The sequence below is a fragment of the Anser cygnoides genome, chromosome 3 (assembly GCF_040182565.1).
Source record: "Anser cygnoides isolate HZ-2024a breed goose chromosome 3, Taihu_goose_T2T_genome, whole genome shotgun sequence".
NCBI classification, from domain to species: domain Eukaryota; kingdom Metazoa; phylum Chordata; class Aves; order Anseriformes; family Anatidae; genus Anser; species Anser cygnoides.
This window is the reverse complement of record NC_089875.1, coordinates 62,972,569-62,993,388: the sequence shown is the minus strand read 5'-3', so window position 1 is coordinate 62,993,388 and position 20,820 is coordinate 62,972,569. Positions and strand designations below refer to the sequence as shown.

Genomic DNA, 20,820 nt, shown 5'->3' with positions numbered 1-20,820 from the left:
AGTTTCTATGCATTGCAGAGTCCCTCCCTGTGGTTGAATTGCTGTCCATAAGGAGTCAGGTAAATATGTTGTGCATCCAGAGCTGATGTCTTGGGAGAAGAGGAGGCGCCTGCCTCTTCTCGATCAAGCCACGCTTCCTTTCCCAAAGATATTTTTCCCTGGAGATTGCTGGGATGACTTTCCTTCCCAAAGTCTGGAAATAGCAGAAAGTCTGAATCCTTCTCAGTCCCTTTGGGCAGAAATCAAAGAACATGACAGCCCTCAGAGGGATGAGAAGTGAAGGGAGGAGCATGAGTTGGGATCAGTCAGGGTTACAATTTAGGGCAGCTTCAGGTTTGGGATTACCCAGACATGAAGCTGGGGGGTGTCTTTTGCCAAAGATCCAAATTACTTTTGGGTGTATATTAAGGACACATGGCAACTGATGTGCCAGATCAGAAACTGCCCACTGACCAGGAAGCCATTAAGGAATGAAGCTTGGCCACAGCCTGCTCTGTCCGCGATGGTTAAAGCTGGCAGGAGAGCAAATGCTTCCCGAGCCCAGCTGCAAGGAGGGCAGGTCTCCAGGCCCTACTCCATGCGAGAGAAATGTGCGTGGGAAGAAGAGGACTCCTGATTTTCAGAGGCTCTCTAAGGAAAAGCAAACTTGCTGAGCTTTGTTTGGTCTCTGGCTTGCCTCTGATTGCCGAGTCAGATTGCTGGTTAGCTCAGGGAACAGCTCACCTGGCACACGCGTGTGCACAGCACTAGGGACTGCAGAGAGCCCTGCTATGAGCTGGGGGGCAGGCTGGTCTCTTCTGAGCACGTGGCGGGCACAGCCTTTCCTTCAGGAGAAAGAAGAGGCTGAAGTCGTGTAGGTAGTTGGTGGTAAGGAAGTCATTTCTCTGGCTGATCGTGCCTCAACACCAGATGTTGTTTACTGTTATGATGACAGTGGGAGATAATTGAGAAATCACTCTTATAAGCCTCATGGTGGGACACGTGAATTTTGGCTACGTTGTGACTTCAGCAGGATCAACAGTTCACAAACAGACACATACCAACAATACCAACTCCAGCTGTGCATGCAAGGTACAACAAAGATGACCGAGGCCTTTTAAATCATTTTCATGACTGCTTGTAGGGCTTTGTGGCTGAAAGAGAAATGAGCTATGGGTTCAGGTCCTCACTTTGATGGGAGCACTCTAAACAAATGCTCTTTCATTCCCTTGAAAGCAAAACTTCCCAGCTTTTTTCCTAATTCTACCCCTTAACAACTTGAATTTTCCTCAGCAGGTTCCAGGCAGGACATGCACAATGGTTCAGGAGGGTCTGAGTGCCTGTAAGGACCACTTACAGGGTAAGGTGGAATAAAAAGCTGAAAAGACTTGTAACTTGAAGGTTAGATTTGATGCATTTTCTAGGTCATTGCAAACATAGCAGATCTAAATATGCCACTCTGGGGAATCAGAGGTTCCCGGAGCTGCTGAGGCTGGAAGGCATCTCTGTGGAGGATCCAGTCCAAACCCCCTGCCCACAGCAAGGTCAGCTACAACAGGTTGTTCAGGTCTGTGTCCCATCAGGTATCAGAATATCTCCAGTGATGGAGACTCTGTAACCTTTCTGGGCAAGTAATTCCATCTTTAGAGCAAAAGCTTTTTCTCACGTTTAAGTTGAATTTCCTGTATTTCAGTTTGTCTCTTGTCCTGGCACTGGGCATGAAAGAAGAGAGCCTGTTTCTGTTCTCTGTACACCTTCCCTTCAGTAAGACATTGATGAGATCTTTCCTGAGCCTCCTCTTCTCCAAGGCTGAACCGTCCCAGCTCTCTCAGCTTTTTTTCACAGGAGAGAGGCTCCAGGCCCTTGATTATCTTCATGGCTGCATTCTCTCCTATATGCCCATATCTCTCTTATACTGGGGAGCCCAGCACTCCAGGGGCAGCCTCACCAGTGCTGGAGAGAGGGGAAGGATTTCCTCTCTCCACCTGCTGGCAATACTTCGCCTAATGCAGCCCAGGTTGCCCGTTGACCTTCTTGGTCCCAAGGTCACACTGCTGTCTCATATTAAACTTGGCGTCCACCACCAGTGAGAAGCTGCATTCCAGATTGTCTGCCCCAGCATGAGCTGGTACCTGGGGTTGCTCCTCCCTTGGAGCAGAGCTTTGTCCTTCTCTGTGTAGAACTTCATGAGGTTCGTGTCAGCCCATTTCTCCAGCCTGTCAAGGTCCCTCTGGATGGCAGCATGACTATCCCAGTTTTGTGTCATCTGTAGACTTGCTGAGGGTATGTTCTGCCTCCAATATTCAGGTAATTAAAGATGTCAAACAGCATTAGGCCCAGTGTCAGTCCTTAGAGTACACCACTCATGACTACCCAGCAATGGGAATGCCTCAAAAATTGCAAGACTGATCATTGTACTTTTTAGGACACCTTCCAAAGCCAGGGATTTTATTTATTTTTATGAAATTTTCTTAGTGGCCAAATATAGGCCTGTTCACTTACTGTGTACAGGATAAAAGTTTTCTCGAGGTCCTGCATTTCAGATATGCTAGACTTTATTGTATGAGAAGTATAACCCTTAGCACAGATGGAAGTTGTGTCAGTCAGCTATAAATAAAAAGCCCTCAATTTGTTCAATCAAAACCTTTTCCTAATAACTACAGGAACTATCAGCCTTTCTGTCGTTCTCCTTCTCATATATGCAGGGCATGACACAGAAATCCCTCTCAGATCTCGAGAATGGTATTCAGCTCTCAAGGGAATGAAAGAGTGTGGATGGGGAATGGCAGAGAAAAAACATTTTGTGAAGCAGTGTTCCTTTTGCTTTGCAGGCAAGCCAATGAATGTAATTTCCATCTATTCAGCTGTTATATTTTGTTTTGTGTTTTTTTTTTTCCATTGCTTTTTGTTTTCAAAAGAAAAGCTGACAGATCTGTGTCTAACTACCAAAACTACATCTGTGAATACCATTTCTATCCTCTCAAGAACATTTGAAGGATATTCCCATCAGCCAAGTATTCCAAAAGTGCTTCAGAAATCACAGTTGGTCTTAATTTCTCCTTATAAATTTCTCCTCTCTTTTAGGCAAACGGATGCCTTTTCTATATCTGGGAGCACATTTTTACGCAGCAGCGGGTTGCAAAGAGGTTAGTTTGCAACCCTCTTTTCCAAAATTCCTTAAGGCACATTGTCCACATCTTTGCATCTGAGCAGTTCATATATATATATATATATTTCAGATTATGGATGCTGTATATTTCCCTAGCATCATTAAACATTTCAAATCAGTCTTCAGTTACAAGGAGGAAGAAGGGCAGAAAAAAAAAAGCCATCTGAATGTAAAAAAGAAAAAAAGAAAAAATGGATTATTAGGATTATTCAAGCTTTTGTTCCTTAGCATTTTTGAAAGCTTAACTGCAGTCTCATGGGAAAGGTAAGTTCAAGCTGTTGCTTACTCAAATTTTTTCCACAGACTGAGAAATCCTGTCTCATTTCCTTTCCACAGTTATGATTTAGATCACAGTTTATGTGGTGAGTTAATCTTACGAGCAGCGTATAATTTTAGTTGCATATGCTTAGGAAAAGCAGATGATATGTTCTAGTACTTATTTTAGTAAATAAAATAAATTAAAATGAAATAAAACGTTGCCAACAACTTTCAGGCTCTGCCTGGATTATCAGACAGGCTTCTGGCAGCTTGGCAGCAGTTGATTGCCTGTAACCCCGATTCCTAAAGGCACTGTCACATGGACTGACAGCAAACAGGCCACTGCCTGGTGGGAGATGAGCGGGAATCTTTCAGAAAGAAGTGGTAATGTTTTCCTAGGAGGCTGTGGGTTGTGGAGGGCAGAAGGACTGGACAGTGACCCCTCTCTGTAGTCCATCCGCATTAGATATAAGATGCAACCACAGCAGTTTCCTTTGTATACTGTTTCACTGGCTGTATCTACTGTGCAGCATCATCTGTACTTTCTTCCCATGGTTTATGCTCATCATCTTTATTACTCCAAGGTGTATCTTCTTCTCTTCCTAGCCCCAATCATGTTTCTGTTCTGCAGCTTTGGCTCAATGTGGTCTTTGTGTTCTCCAGTTGTTACCTCTTACAGTTAAAGAAGCTCCCATTCCTTTCTCCAATTTGTCTCTCAGCATTTGGGCCAACTGTTCGTGTGCCAGCCATATTCCTTAAATAATTAATTTGGAATGAATCCAGCATGTAAACCACCTCCCTGTTCTATCTTTGGGACTCTGACTGCTGCCCCCCCCATGTTTTCTCAGACCAGAAAACATGCTGCTTTCGTAACTCAGGACTTTAAGAGAGCTTAGTGTAAAAGTGATAAATCCAGTCATTAAAACGGATGGCTTCTGCCAAAGGAATAAGATGAGCTATAAGAAGTCCAGAAATAAGCATTTTCAACAACAGAAGGCTTTGACATTTTATGATAATGTGTCTGTCATTACAACCGTTCTCTGAGGTACTGATTTCAATATAGTATACTGATGTAAAGACCATTAGAGAAAAAGTTTCTGTTGATCTGAATGACTTGTTGGTGATTACTTACAAGTAAACACCATCGTATGAGATATATTATAAAGCTATATGGGTTACAGAAGTATATATAGACTTTCTTTAAAATGTTCCTCACATGCAAAATGTTGAAGAGGAATAATCCAATGGAAATGTTGTTAGTGGTACTCCCAGATGTTCTAATTATTAAAAGCTACCAAGTGCTACGAAGGCAATGTGAAAACTTTCTAGAAATAGAAATAAAAATAGAATAAAAGATCTTTGTGTCTTGTAAAAAGACAATCTGTGTATACTTCAAAGTAGCAAGCAGAATTGATTACATGCTGTTAGTGCAGTTATGGAAGTTCCCTTTTCTAGTCATGAACAACCCAATACGAGCATGAATAGATTGCTGTAATATTGTTTGACAAATTTGCTGATGGATTGCTTGAAAAATCTCATCCAGTGAAACACAACTGATGAGTGATATAAAGGTCAAAGGGAAGTTGTTGAACTGTTTGATTTCTGGAATGCATCAGGAACTTTATAAAACCTGCTGTGAGAAAGATTATATTTCTTCATAAGAATTGATCTTATGTTTTCTATGATATGTTTATATACTGTAATTAATGCAACATCACTGCAGAGAAAAATAACACTGACAAACTTTGGATGTTCTAAGGTTTCTGTTTTATGAATCACTGAATCCACAGTCTACTTGTTGTCTGACAAAGCTGTACAGCATTTTGTACAGCTACAGCATGGGATAATGATACATGAGAAATGATACATGGGACATGATACACCAGTATATTGTTTATGCTCAGGGACTTTCCTGTGTGACATTTTGGATTGTTTATTGAGGTTTGAGGTTAAGCTGAAGAAAACAATGATTTTCTCTTGGTCTCTGATAATCCATCTGCTTTTTAACTGTAAAGTGTCATTTGTGAATTGCTTTTAACTTTTACATACCACTTTTCAAACAAATGAGGCATTCCATGTGCATTGGTGTTTATCCCAAGCACAAATGCAGACTGGATGGAGAACGACTGAGAGCAGTCCTGTGGAGGAGGACCTGGAGGTGTTGTTTGATAACAAGCTCAACGCAAGACGGCAACGTGTGCTTGCAGCCCAGAAAGCCAACCATACCCTGGGCTGTATCAGTGCTGGTCAGTCTTTAAGCACTGCCTCCTAAAAGCACAAGATCAGGCAATTCCAAAATATTGGAAGTCAAGCAGGTGGGGCAGAAGGCCGGCCTGGATGACCAGGGATCTTCTACTGGAGCTTAGGTGAAAAAAGAAAGTGTACGGCTGCTGGAAGGAGGGTCAGGCAAGGATGAAGGAATACAGGGATGCTGTTCATGTTTGTAGGGAGAAAATTTGTGAGGCCAAAGCCCAACTAGAGTTGAAGCTGGCCATGTCTGTGGGAGACAATAAAAAAGGTTTTTTTAGATATGTGAACAGAAAAAGGAGAACCAAAGAAAACATAGGTCTGCTACTTGATGGGGAAGGTTTCCTCACAGACAATGACATAGGCAAAGCAGAGACGTTTAATGCCTTCTTCGCCTCTGTCTTCAACACTGATGATGGGCTTCGGGACCCAGGGTGCCCTGAGCTGGAGGACCATGACAGTGGGAATGACAAACTCCCAACCGACCCCAATTTGTGCAGGATTTGCTGCTCCACCTGGATCCATACAAGTCCAATGGCCCGGATGGGATCCATCCCAGGGTGCTTAAAGAGCTGGCTGACGTCATCAGGGGACCTCTCTCAATTATTTTTCAATGATCTTGGGAATCTGGAGATGTCCCAGTAGACTGGAAGCTGGCAAATGTTGTGCCAATTTTCAAGAAGGGCAAGAAAGAAGACCCTAGCAATTACAGGCCTGTCAGTCTCACGTCAGTGCCTGGTAAAATTACGGAGAAGATGATCCTTGAAGTTATTGAAGCGCACCTGGGGGACAATGCAGCCATTGGTCCCAGCCAACATGGGTTCATGAGGGGTAGGTCCTGCCTAACAAATTTGATTTCCTTTTATGATAAGATCACCCGTCTAGTCGATCAAGGGAAACAAGCTGATGTGATCTTTTTGGACTTCAGCAAAGCTTTTGACACGGTTTCCCATAGGATCCTACTGGACAAAATGTCCAGCATACAACTAAACAAAAACATCATACGATGGGTGAGCAATTGGCTGACGGGCATGGCTCAAAGGGTTGTGGTAAATGGGGCCACATCAGGATGGCGGATGGTCACTAGTGGGGTCCCTCAAGGCTCCATTTTAGGGCCAGTCCTCTTCAATGTTTTTATAAATGATTTGGATGTAGGACTAGAAGGTGTTTTGCGCAAATTTGCCAATGACACAAAACTTGGAAGAGTCGTGGACTCGGCTGAGAGTGGAAAGGCCTTGCAGAGAGATCTGGACAGATTGGAGAGCTGGGTGATCACCAACCACATGAAGTTTAACAAAAGCAAGTGCCGGGTCCTGCACCTGGGACGGGACAACCGTGGCTATACGTACAGACTGGGCGATGAGACGCTGGAGAGCAGCCCCGCAGAGAGGGACCTGGGGGTTGTGGTTGACAGCAAGCTGAATATGAGCCAGCAGCGTTCCCTGGCAGCCAGGAGGGCCAACCATATCCTGGGGTGCATCAAGCACGGCATTGCTGGTCGGCTGAGGGCAGTGATTGTCCCGCTCTGCTCTGCGCTGGTGCGGCCTCACCTTGAGTACTGTGTGCAGTTCTGGGCACCACAGTACAAGAAGGACATGAAACTGTTGGAGAGTGTCCAGAGGAGGGCAACGAAGATGGTGAAGGGCCTAGAGGGGAAGACATGAGGAGTGGCTGAGGTCACTTGGCCTGTTCCTCCTGGAGAAGAGGAGGCTGTGGGGAGACCTCATTGCAGTCTACAACTTCCTCGCGAGGGGGAGTGGAGGGGCAGGGGACCTATTTTCTGTAATTACCAGTGATAAGACCCATGGGAACAGTGTTAAGCTGAGGCAGGGGAGGTTTAGGCTGGACATCAGGAAGAGGTTCTTCACCGAGAGGGTGGTTGCACACTGGAACAGGCTCTCCAGTGAAGTAGTCACTGCACCAAGCCTGTCTGAATTTAAGAAGCGATTGGACTGTGCACTTAGTCACATGGTCTAAAATTTTGGGCAGACCTGTGCGGTGCCAGGAGTTGGACTTGATGATCCTTATGGATCCCTCCCAACTCAGGATATTCTCTGATTCTATGAAAAGCAGCGTAGCCAGCAGGCCGAGGGAGGAGATTCTCCCCCTCTGCTCTGCTCTCATGATACCCCACCTGGAATACTGTGTGCAGACCTGGGGCCCCCAACAAGGACATGTATGTACTAAAATAAGTCCAGAGGAGGGCCATGAGGATGATCAGGGGGCTGGAGCACCTCTCCTATGAAGACAAGCTGAGGGAGTTGGGGCTGTTCAGCCTGGAGAAGAGAAGGCTTCAGGGAGAACTCATTGTGGTCTTCTAATACCTAAAGGGGGCCTACGAGAAAGCTGGGAAGGGACTCTGTCAGGGAGTGTGGTGACACGAAAAGGAGTAATGGTTTTAAGCTAAAAGAGTGTAGATTTAGATTAGATATAAGGAAGAAATTAATCACTTAGAGGGTGGTGAGGCCCTGGCACAGATTGCCCAGAGAAGCTGTGGATGCCCCATCCCTGGAAGTCCATCCCTGGAATCCCCATCCCAGGGGGTTGGAACTGGATGGTCTTAAGGTCCCTTACAACCCAAACCATTCTATGAGTCTATGATTATATAGCCACATGGGCTTAGCTGAACAGAGAGGCTACTATAGTGATGCCCTAATGGCCAAGTAGAGGAGATAAAAGATAGAATTGTGTAATTGTGTGGTTTTTTTTTTGTTTTTTTTTTGTTTGTTTTGTTTTTTTTTGTTTTTGTTTTTTTTTTAGGTATTGATTCTGAGTGGCTTCACATGTATTTTCACATTCACATGTGAAAAATGGTGTGACTGTCACTGGTGGCACCTCCCCATCTTTGATTGTTAGTTATCAGTAGCTAAGCAGCTTGTTAAAGGCTTGTCCACATCATCTCGAGAAGTAGGTGTTATAGACAAAACCAGAGCAGAGCCAATGCAAAACTGGCTAGTGCACAGAGATAATAATTTTTGTTGCAGTTTAGTGGGTGAAGAGGACTTCAAACTGTAAAGAAACATTGTAATTCCAGTTACTGAACAAGTGATTTCAGTTTGGAGCAGGAGCAAAGGAAGTCGCCTACTATGACATGGAAAGAGAATTCCCTATATTCTTACCTACTTTTATGATTTATCAAACAGTAAAATATTTTAAATCTTGTCTTTTATAGCAGATGAGACCCAGTACCTGCAAGGTTATAAACCACTTTTTCTGGCTGCATTGCTAGGAGTGATTGTAGTGGTGAAGAGCAGAAAGAGAAAAAGAGCTGTCTATGCTACAGAGCAATGTTGGCAGTAGGAATAATATATAAATTTACTAGCAGTCGATTCCAGCTGGAAATCAGCAGATGGATTCTCACCAGTAAGCATCAGGAACAGCTACTCAGTGGAAGCTGAGTGGGACAAACAAGAAGGAGCTTGGTCAGTTTATGAGTCAGCTTGAATGACATGAAATGTCCCATGAAAACTGCCTCAGTGACTCAGATTGGATCTGTGTTCTTTGCCTCAATGAATAATGATTGAATGAGTAAAAAGGCATTTTTACCATAGAAAGTTAATGCAAGATGTTTGATTACCAAACAGTGCTCAAGAATACTTAATGGAGATAAAACAGAAAGTCCTTATGGACAGGAACTTGAGAAACATTTTTGGGTTTATTGCAATTGAAAAAAATATGTATCTTTATTGCCAGGATTTCTGAGTACTGCTTGTGCTGCTATTTCAGCAGTCCTAGCTCCCACTCTGCTTTCATTTCTTGTGAATCATCCTCCTGAAAGCTTGGATAGGAAAACTGTTCCCTCTTTGCTTTACTTCCAGCTGTGTTTGTGAGGTTGGGAAGTATGTGTGTGGATGACTGATGGAAAAGGCGTGGAGATAGGGGCAGAGGATGTCCGTTACTCCAAGGGTGGAGCTGTAACACAGTTCATCAATATCTCTTTCCTCTATTGACTTTAGTGACTATTTTGCACAGCATCTGCAAGAATGTGTGAAGAGAACCTCTCTGAAATGTGACGACAGGAGACGTCGTGCAGAGCCAGAGAAAACGTGTGTACAAACTGCCTTTGACTAGTCAGGGAAAAAGAGCACAAATAGAGTCGGCCAGAAGAAGCTTAATAAAAGTTAGCTCTTTTGGTTTTTGTCGTTCTGAATTAGTCAGTTCACTGAAATTAAATAATTTTGCAGAGCATTTTTGCACTGCTTTCAGTGGCATCCCAACAACCTTGTCAGCCAAAGAACTTTGAGAGTAAGATATGTTAGGTGCCAACATATCAACCCCGTGACTTTTCTGTTTCAGACTCCCCTTGACAAACAACCTGAACTCATTGAGTCCTGGCTGACAGCCACATTGCTGCACAGCTGGCTGAGCTGACAAAATCTGTAGTTTGGAGCATCCTGAAGCACAAGCTTGATGCTGGATTTTGTATGGACTTGAGTGAGTGTCTTAACAGCCAACGTGCTACCTGCTTTGTTATCTTTCTGTCCACATTGGGAGATGGCTATGACCTGGTGCAGAATGTGAGAATGGCTGAGGTCCTACAAATTCCCCAAGGACAGGAAATTTCATTCAAGCACAGCATTTCTGCCATGACTCTCCTCTTCAGCTCATCCAGAACCCATGCTGTTGTCCTCACTTTCCTTGCCAAAATCCTATCCTAACTCCTCATAAGAAAAAGATGTGAAATTTAGTTGGAACATATACAGAGGGTGGGGCAAGGCAGCCTGGCTAAAAAGAGCTCAGACACATGATGAAGGAGGTGGTAGTTACTGAATGTGTTCAGAAGCTTTTATTGCAGAGAAGCTGTCTTGCAAGTCACACACATTTATATCCACTGAGAGCAGTCAGTTGGAAGATGAAGATGAAGTGCAGGAGGCCAAAGGAAATTAAACATATCAAATTATCTAGGTGTAAGAGCTGATTGACTAAGAGACTATTATGTGACTATCATAACAGCTGGGTCCCTGCCTCCTTATAGTTTCAGATGCAGGATGTGGCTGTTGATCGCTATTTATCAGCAGCATTGTTTCATTAGTGACAGAAGAGTAATCAGCTATTGTGCTAGGGTGCTGGGCAGTGGCAAGACCTATCTGCTGGAGAGCTTGCAGACTTCCACAGTGGTTGAAAAAAATAACAGATTCTGCCTTTCTGTCCACCTCTCAGTTATCTAGGTGATACGCAATGTATAGGATAAATACTAGTGACTGAGAAGTAACCTTGGAAAGAAGATCAGAAGTAAATTGGTTTACATGCTCGAGCTGGTGCATGAGCTAAAATTTATATGCTGGAGCTTTGAATTTTTGTACTGTAAAGGGGAAGAATGAGCAGATTTACTGCCTTGTAGCTTTTGTGAAGAAGCTATTCCAAATATTTTTCATTTAAGTCTTGCAAAGATTCAGTATTTATATAGTTCACAGGGTACAATTAATGCCTACTTATCTCTCTCTGCTCTTCACATAAAACTTCTAAAAAGGCAGATGGATGTCTGACGTACTTTAAGACTTTAAGCTAATATGCAGAAATGAGCATAGTAATGTTTTCCTCACATTCTCTAACCCCATTCCATTAATATTTATCTTCCAGTAATTAGTGGAGAAGCTAAACAATATTAATGCTTGTTAACATGTAGGGTTTCTTTTTTTTGTAAACAAAGTACAAACTGAACAAAGTACAAGTGGACTTTGACAAAGTACAGACTAACAGAGCACAATTGGCATTGATGGGACTGGCCACCAGTGCTTGGGGATTAGTCTCATATTATACCTTATTATCCAGTGCCAGCTGGCTTGTTCATTTCTGGGACTGATGGTTGTGGTGAGAGATCAGATCAAGGTGGGAGCCGTGGGTGTTAATCCTTTATAAGAAGGCCTTCTTATGAGATGGGTCTTCCTGATTGGTGTCACAGTCTTTGAGTTGGATTTCCTCATGTTAGAGAGATGCAAGTCTCATAAGAGACAAGTTCAGGTTTGGGGCTCTTGTTCTATACATTGTGCTAGTCAGTGGCTTAGATCCTCACTGGGGAAACTTAGCTGAAAACTTAGTTGAAAACTTGGCTGTGTCAAAAGCTGGAGGAAAGGTCTCTGTGAGGCATCAGGAGAAGAAACTATGACTCGTCTAAACGAAGAAATAGTCTGTGCTGATTAACGGAGTTCTGTAAATGCAAACTAGATTTTCAACAGAATCCTGTTAGATACTACTATTATTCTCTAAGAATGCCAAGAAGAACATGGAGCTATGCCCAAAGTTTCTTTTTATTTTTTTGTTTCATAATTGTTCATACATTTTCCAAAAGCCCATGGGGCATAGTTGATTGCTAAACCAGAAGACTATGGGCAATGAGTTCTGACCGTCAATTAAGGTGACATTACTTCATCTTAAGGAATTGCTTGCCCTATCCCCCTTCTACATGTAGACTAATTCAAAAGTAAACTCGACCTTTTTCTAAACAGGATAGATTAGAAACATGACTTCAGATTCAAAATATAAGAACATTTTGTGTAGCTGTTAGATTAATGGTTAACTGTGTGCCACAGGTCATCACCAGGAGTAAACTTGTTGCTGCTGAATGCTATCAGCGTTATTGACACTAAACAAGTTTGAACTGGTAACTAACAAAGAAATGCCTTAGCACAAACACTTCATCTTAAAAATCTCAACTCTCACTAGTATGAATTATGTTGCAATTTAGAAGATAAGAGTAAGTAGTAGGGTGACTAAGTGGTGAGTTACACCACAAAAGTGTTATAGGAAGATACCTTCTAAAGACAAGCTATTCTTCAGAAGCTGAAATGGTTAGTCTGAGACGAACTGATTTACCAATAACTTGTAAACGATGTGTCCCAGGTATCTTGTACACAGCAATTTTGGAACTTTCCATGAAAGAGCAACCCCAGACAAAAATAAATATTGACTGAAATTACAGCGTGTTTCTTTCTGGGTGAAGGTAAAATGACTTTCAGACACCGCTAACATCCTGGTTGAGTCAACTCAACCTCCCTTAAAATACATAGTTTGTTTTTTTTTTTGGACATATTAGTTTTTAAATAGTCCAAAGAAACATCCACACAAGAGCTGACACTCAGTGTGTTTATTTTTCCCTTCATATCTTCTTAGAAAAAGACACATGAACAGAAAAATAGTGAGCTTTTGATCTTTTCTCTGAAGGAGTTCTTTGCCACATAAATTTCATATGCTGCCTTTTCCTCTTTTCCAGCTTTTTTGTCCTAGCACGAAGAGCTCATATGAGAAGGCAATGCTTGCATCTGTCACTTGCACAGTCTGCATTACATGTACTACAGTAAGTGATGCTTCGACAAGATTCGCTGAATTGAAACAAACTTTCCTGTAAGTGACGGACTACTGAGAAACTGGAGGCAAACAAGAGTAGGCAAGGGAACCAAGTATGAAAGGAGCAAATCTGTCTCTGACATCTGAAGATAATCTGATTATGGCATGCCCATATGACGGAATTGCAGGACTAGTTTAATGTAGACATATGCAGAAAAAAATGTTTATTAACAACTGACATACATGCTTTGTGTGTTTTATAAAGTAAGCCCTATTTCTCAGAAGATTCGTTTGCAAATTAAGCTGGAACAGAGTGGATCGAGTAGTGAATGGGCTGAGAGGCTGCTGCATGAAATACCCACTGTGCACATGAAATCATCAGAAGAGTCGCTGCTGTGTAAAAGAGATGCTTTTTGTTATTCTACCTGTTGAATACATTCAGGAGTATTGCCTTCCACCTCTCAAGCGCTATGGGAAGTATAATAGGAGAATAGTAGAGAATGAAAGACTTGTGGTTTTACTCCTCCTTTATCCTGATTGTGGAGCCAGCAATGACTAATTTGCCATGTGTCCATTTCGGACTGGTTTAACACATTTGCTTGATGGAGTCTGTCAGCCTCACTTGCAGTCTCCAGTAAACTTCATTCACCAATAAAATCATGACCTACATAAATATAATTAAATTCTACTCTGAAAGTAGGGCAATGTGTTGAGTTTGGATTTGATCTTCTTGTGATCTTCTCATCTCCTGAAGATCATGTCTGAGGCATCTTGCATAGACCTTGATTCAAACTTGGAAGAATGGGCTTCCTGGCATTCCCTGCAGTCTGAATTAGCTATTGTTCCTGACACCTAATTCTGGTGAATCTCTGGGCAATCTTTTGAAGATGTCTGGGTCTAGATCACATCATAAAGTAGCAGGGGTTCAGCAGCTGGCACTCTGCTAGACTTCATGCTTGTTCTCAAAAAGAGGGGTAGGTGCAGTGCACTGCCCCAGAACACCTAGCGCATCCTTGAGATAAACCATCCAGAAGGATTTTTAAAAAATAATAGAATCATTTAAACATGCATAGATTCCATTTCCTGGTGGACTTCTGGCCTGGGCCATGTCCCAGAAAACAGTTTCATGTTATCACTGTGCAGAGGAGGCAAACTATGGAGTGAAAAATAATCCTAAGATATTCTCCAGAAATTTCCCTGGGTAGTTTTTTTTGTTGGGAGAGTCCAAGAGGAAGTGGTACGGGTTAGCTGGGGGACAAGTTTGAGTTGAATACTTAGGAGGACTGGGGTGAGCTCAGGTGCTGATCACATCCACTCACATCCAGACTCATTTTGGAGACAAGAGTGTGAGTGTTTCTTACAAGTAGAAAGATTTCGCTTTGGGCTGAATTTTTCTGTTCGTACATCAAGCCAGAAGAAGCACAGAAGTAGAATGGGTGAGCAAGAGACGTGAACCAGAGGGAAACTCAGGCTAATATGGTAGCATGATGAAACAAATTTGTTCCTGACAGTTACAACACATAAAACCCTAATCTTAGATAGCTATTTGCATCAGAAGAGTCATTGTCTTCCTGAAAAACAAAACAAATCAAACCAGCCAACCAACCAAACAAAACCAAACCACGATAGTAAACAGCCTACTTAGAGATTACTAGAGAGCTCTAAAATTCATGGTTGACTAAAATTTATGCAAGGATATTGTTTTCAAACAGTGTTTAAGCTTTCAGAAGTCTTTGTCCACAGATTTGTCAGGATTGCAAAACTAGATGTCTAGTGGAGGCTGGGATGGTCAAGACATTGAAGCGCAGAAATCCCACAGCTAACCAAATTACTTGGAAGATTTACGGATGTCCTTTTACAGAAGGGAAATTTGATCCCAACAGCAAAATGTTTTCATTAGGTGTTTTGTTCTGTCAAATTTGATCATCTCCTAAACTTGCAATTACAGCACCAATATTCAGATGAATAAGAAACAATATCTGCAGCACTAAAAACCAGAGATACAACTTCCCCTCTCTTTCCTCCCAGGTGCTCCTCCCCTCCCTTCTGGAGAACTTTGAGTTTTCTCTCTTGAGTTTTCCATTTGATCTTAACATTATCCGTGTCAAACCATTAAAATTCTTCCTTATGCTTTCATCGTTTTTTTTTTCTTCTGAAATTGAGTAACAAATGGTATTTCTGTTATTCTTGCACGTACTATTTTAATTGTTTATGAGGCTTTTATTGCATAGTATCATATTTTACAATACCAGATGTTTCCTTAAATGTGCACTGAGTTCCTGAATCATTTATGGACTGATAAACCCTGGAAGGAACAAATTGTATTGTGAAAATCACTTTTTTTTTTTTTTCATGACAATTGTTCTGGGTAATTTTTTAAATATATTTTTCAGAGCCTTGTTTTAGTTGAGATGACATTTAGAAAGTCCATATGAAATAGATGTTGTTCCAGCAGTGAAATACTAACTTGGCATTCCATGCACTTGCTTCCAGTAAAAAGGTTATATGAACGCCAATGCCTGTAGCTGCTGAAATGTGCAGCATGTGAATGGTAAAGCTAGTCTACAGGGCACGACTTTATGAAATTACATTCACCAACATATTTTTGCATGATGATGATAAATAGTAAAATAAAAAGAGGTTTTTCTTCAGATATCAAGAACTAAACAGTAAAACTTCCTACTACAGAATGGGGTAGACACTAAATGTGTGCATGTTTTCAGAAAATGGTTAGATGTAATGAAAAATCATCTGAAACAGCAGGAGACCTTCCTTTTGGCTCAAAAATGTTCTCAGCTGCAGATCTCTGACTGCTGTTTAATCTGACTTAATACAGCAGTTGTTGTACTCTTAGGCATGAAATGAAGGCAGATTTAAAGTGCCCACATGATTTAGGAATATAAGTCTGTCTGGAGATGCAGGATGTGCATTCCTAAGTTCCTTAGATTTTTTTTTTTTTCAAATCTATGCCTCCAGTTGTTTATCTGTTTTGAAAGCCTATTTATTTATTTATTTTTCCAATCTCAGTTTGCGTTGAGGCTTGCTGGTCACTGTGTTGTGAAAAATCAATGAGATGTGACGGGATTTCTCAATGCAATTTCAAGTGGTGTGTCTGGGCCCTAAGAATACATTTATCTTATTCAAAGAAGAGTTAATGCATGCAGTTTCACAGTGGCCTATGTTACCTCCTGAAACACCAGGTTGCAAGAGGTGTCTTGGAAGATATGGTTTTTAAGGCAGGAACTGAAAGAGGAGTACACTGGAGCTTGTCTCTATCATGCATAGACCAACATGGAAGAGAACGCAAGTACTTCTGTTTATTTGACTATTTTAAATAGTAACACAAAATTTAACTTGTGAAGGAATATTTTATCTTCTTTAAATCTCCAGCTAGCTGCAGTGGCTGTTACAGTACCGTTACTATTGCTCTGAGCCATTGCCAAGTGATAGAAGCTCTGCACTCCTCTCAGATTTGTAAGGACTACTTTCAGTTTCGGTAGAACAAGCACTGAATTAACTCATCACGTCTTCAAGAACTCCCTGGACTACTTACTCCAATGCAGTATTGTTATTTTTTTCTTCCGGTTTGTGAACTTTCTGCAATTTTTCCACTGTAGGTACAAAGGTATTCCTCCTGGTAGTAGGCTTCCTTATGCAGACCTCTTAGATACGGTTGGCAGATTAGACATTGAAACCATACTTTCTAGGGAGATTGCTCTGATAATAACAGCATAATTGTCTTGCAATGAATGTTTGCTTGGGTACCATTAAATTATTCAAACATCTGACCAGTATTTTCTTAGGTGATAACTGGTGCTTCACACCAAACACTGCCAACACATTGTCGCTGTGTCAGGATTTTACAGTGTAAAGGTTTTTAGACATTTGTTTTTGAAATCAAATAATGACATTTCTATGTAGCTTAGAGAGGCAGACTATCGCTGCAAAGCAAGTAAATCGCTAAAATTAAAGGCTTGTTTGTTTGTATTGTTGCCAGTAATCTAACAGCAGTTGGAATAACACTTATTTAATTTACAATAATCTATGCCAAACTAACACTGAATGCAGGCAGGATTATGCTATTTTTTCAATACTACAGGAAATACTACATGATCTGTTTGTTATTTTTAAATCATATTTTTCCTGAAGACCAGTAAAACTGCCAAATAAGTGGGCAGTTATTTGCAAAAATGTTTTTTTTTTTTTTTTTTTTGTACTTATCAAGAAGGGGGCATTTTGGAGAGCAAAATTAACAGATTCTGAAATAAGCATTTATAAAAGGCTGAATTGTTCTAAGTTTTTTCCTGCCAAACAGTGTGATAGAAAGTTCAGATTCTGAGTCTTGCAATGTGTGTCCTGAAACTTTATCTTACATTTGGATCCTTGGATCCTTGTTCAGCTACGTACCATCCCTTGATGCTGGCTTTACAGATATAAATCCGAAAAACACAGCTCAGTCCACATGGTTTGATGTGTCCATAAACATCGTGGAATTTCTGACTTCATCTGAGGCATTACTGCTGGACACAGTGAAACAGTCTCAGATAAACCTCTGGCTTCATTTGTCTTTATTAGGGATTTCCTTAATTAAAAAAAAAAAAAGTTTTATACATACGTTTGAATGTTGAATAAAACTTCCAACAATGACAACTCAGGTAACTATGGAAATTACTAATTTCTCTGTAGATTTTCAGAATAGTTTACAATGCAACTCTCATACAAGCATGCCAGAGAAGTCCCTATAGTGAGAGCTGAGAAACAGCTTTGTTAGCTCTCATAAGGGGCAGAGTCCAGCATTGCACTGAGATGTAATGCTCTTTAACAAGCTGATCCAGGCTATCAGTCTGGAGTTTTTGGTCTTTTTTACGGCTACAGACATTCTGCTGAGGGCTAGAGATAATGCCACGAGAAACAGCTGCCAGCAGCTCCACCACCCACTGGCAGGGGCTTCATGCTGCAGTATAAGGGTCAAGACCCTGCCAGCCCCGAGCTGGTTATCACAGGCAACCTCACGTCACGGTACTCCTCTGCCCGCAAGCTAAACCTGCCTCCTGCTGAGAGAGCAGCGAGGGTCTCCGTGCCTTGGCTGCAGGCCAGGGACAGCCCACTCACGCAGTGAGGCGCGACGTGCTCACCCTGACACTCAGTTGCTGTTCCTGTCTGCTCTATGGCCCACTCACGAACTGGGGACAGGCGAGGGTTTGGCAGACACTTGGTATCTGCTCCAGTCTTTTGAAGAAACGGGCATCCACTGAGGACCTCATCCGGACAAAAAAAAAATGTAAACGGCAAGTGACAGGAGCGTTGAGGTGCAACAGTGTGGAGAACTCTTGTCTGCCATTCTTTCTCACTGTATCTTTCGCATTTGTTTGTCTTCCCTGCTGCAGCTCATGGCCGGACAACAATTAAAATCGATAAGCTGTGATGACTCCCTTTGCAGAAGAGGCCTGGAAACACAAAGCAGTTTTTAACGCCGTTCTCCTTTGCGTTTGGGGAGGAAGCTGGAATCAGTCAGCGCTTGGGCCGACTGCTGCACTGACAGAAGACCTGGCTCCTTCTGAAGCTTTCTGAGTCTCTGCTGAAGTGGCCACAGCCAAGACTTAGATTTGGATTGGCAAACTTCATAATCATTACCATTAATCCATTGCACAGTTATGCCTTCTGTCACAGATTTATTGAAGTGGTATTAACTGGTATTTCACAATCTCCTCCCAAAGAGGTGAAGCAACTGTAGATTTCTGAAGTTTTAATACTTGAAATGTTTAGTGTCTTCTCCCGGTATTCAACAGAAAGGTAATTTCACATAATTTCATTGACGTCAAAACTTAGCCCTACTTGGCTTTCCCTTACTCTTGGCTAGAGTACCCTTGACACCCTCTCAGTCAGCTGAAATGAATGTTCTCCTTACTTGTGGGTTAATTATTTTCCACATGGGTTAATTATTTTCCATGCTTAGCCTGAAGCACCTTAGCTGTTTGTATAGACATAGAAAGAAATTGTAAAATTGAAGGTGTTTCAAAAATATTTGTACATAGAAAAGTAGCTGTTTATGGATTGTTACTGAATGAATGACTTGGAAATTAGCTCCAGCTGCAGTATAGCCTTTCTTTAAATGGAAAAAAAGACACATTTTCGTCTGTGATCTAATTATATATCATTTCCATTGAATCATCAGTACCCAGAATGTGTTGTTTGCAATTCTGAGTGGATGACTTACACAGTACAAGAAGGGAGATTTCTATTTGACTTATTCTTAATCAGAAAATACATTTCTATATACAAAAAGAAAAAAAGAAAAAAAAAAAGAAAAATGAAGCTTTAATTCTTTAAAAAATCAGCTGAAAGCTTTTAATTTTCCTTGATCTTTTTTTTTTGGGGGGGGAAAAAAAAAAGTTATTTCCTGACAGAGTATTTGGTACTGAAAGAAACCAAGCTATGGTTTTTTTTAACTAAAAACATATGATTGCAATATCGTTTCACTTTTAGAAAGAGGAGGTTATCATTGCCTTTTGCTGCACTAGTTAGTAAACACACATTCAATGAATGAAACCTTTCTGCTCTGTCAGTTTTCATGAGTCTTTTAAGATTATCAGACAATCTGTTGAATGTATATATTTTTTTTTATCACTCATGGCAAAATCCATAAACGTATGTCAGTTGCTTAGTTGCACTGTTGTTTGAAATGCTGCATTAATGGGATAAAGATGAATCTTACTGTAGACTCAAGAGTTTGATGCCCACAGCTCCCGTTGCTTTCTTCTTTTCTCTGTCAAGTGAACCATCAGAATAGAAATGTTCAAGACTACACCTACAGAGCCACAACAGATCAGAGTCCTGCCTCAGAAGATGATGACAGGCATGTGCAGTCAGCCCCGCAGTAACCCTTGATATGCTGGGAGCTGAAGTAGTACTTCAGACCATTAATTCTATAAATGTTAAATAAATGCTCAATCTTTACTTTTTTTTTTTTTTTAATGGATAATTGTAGTGGCTGTTTGACTATGAGACTCAGCTGAAACAGAAAACAGAGCAGTAACATTTTGAAAGGGATTAAAATCACTTTCAAAGGAAATTTTCATTTCGCTGTACCTATTTTTCAGAAAGTGTGGATTTTATCAGAAACCATGCAAGTGCCACTCTTTTCTGAGTATATTGATTGTTAAAATAAATCTGCCATATAATCCTCAAGTCCTAAGATTTCAAACCCATCATCACATTACAACTGAAAGACTAAATCTAATTTCAATATACATAGCTATACATAAAATTTAATGGAAAGTGAGTTATTTCATAGGATGTTTGAGGCTGGAAGGACCCTGTGGAGGCCCTCTGCTTCAAGCCCCAGCTCAAGCAGGGACACCCAGAGCAGGGTGCCCAGGACCACATCCAGGTGGCTTTGGAAGATCTCCAAGGAGGGAGGCTCCACAGCCTCTCTGGGAAACCTGTGCCAGTGCTCTGTCACCTTCACAGTAAAGTGCTGCCTGGTGTTCAGAGGGAACCTCCTGTGTTCCAGTTTGTGCCCTACAGAAAAGAGCTTGGTTCCATCTTCACTGCACTCTCCCTTCAGGTACTAATATACATGATGAGATGCTTCCTGAGCCTCCTCTTCTCTAGGCTGAAACATCCCAGCTCTCTCAGCCTTTCCTCATAGGAAAGGCACTCCGGTCCCTTCGTCATCTTCATTGGCCCTTTACTGGCTCTCTCCAGCATGCCCACATCTCTCTTGCACGCAGGAGCCCAGCACTGTGCCCACTGGTGTGTCCTCACCAGTGCTGGGTAGAGGGAAGGGCTCTCCTCTCTCCGCCTGCCGGCAATACTTTGCCCAATGCAGCCCAGGTCACCCTTGGCCTTCCTTGAAGCAAGACCACACTGCGGGCTCATGT

General features: G+C 41.7%; 1 long non-coding RNA gene across 1 annotated transcript; it reads left to right on the top strand.

Annotated features, from left to right (window-relative positions):
- The first annotated feature begins 2,741 nt into the window (after positions 1–2,741).
- On the top strand, positions 2,742–19,658 carry LOC125184204 (uncharacterized). The gene is made up of 2 exons (XR_010830388.1): positions 2,742–3,412; positions 12,864–19,658. It is a non-coding gene; the product is annotated as an uncharacterized lncRNA (long non-coding RNA).
- The last annotated feature ends 1,162 nt before the right edge of the window (positions 19,659–20,820 follow it).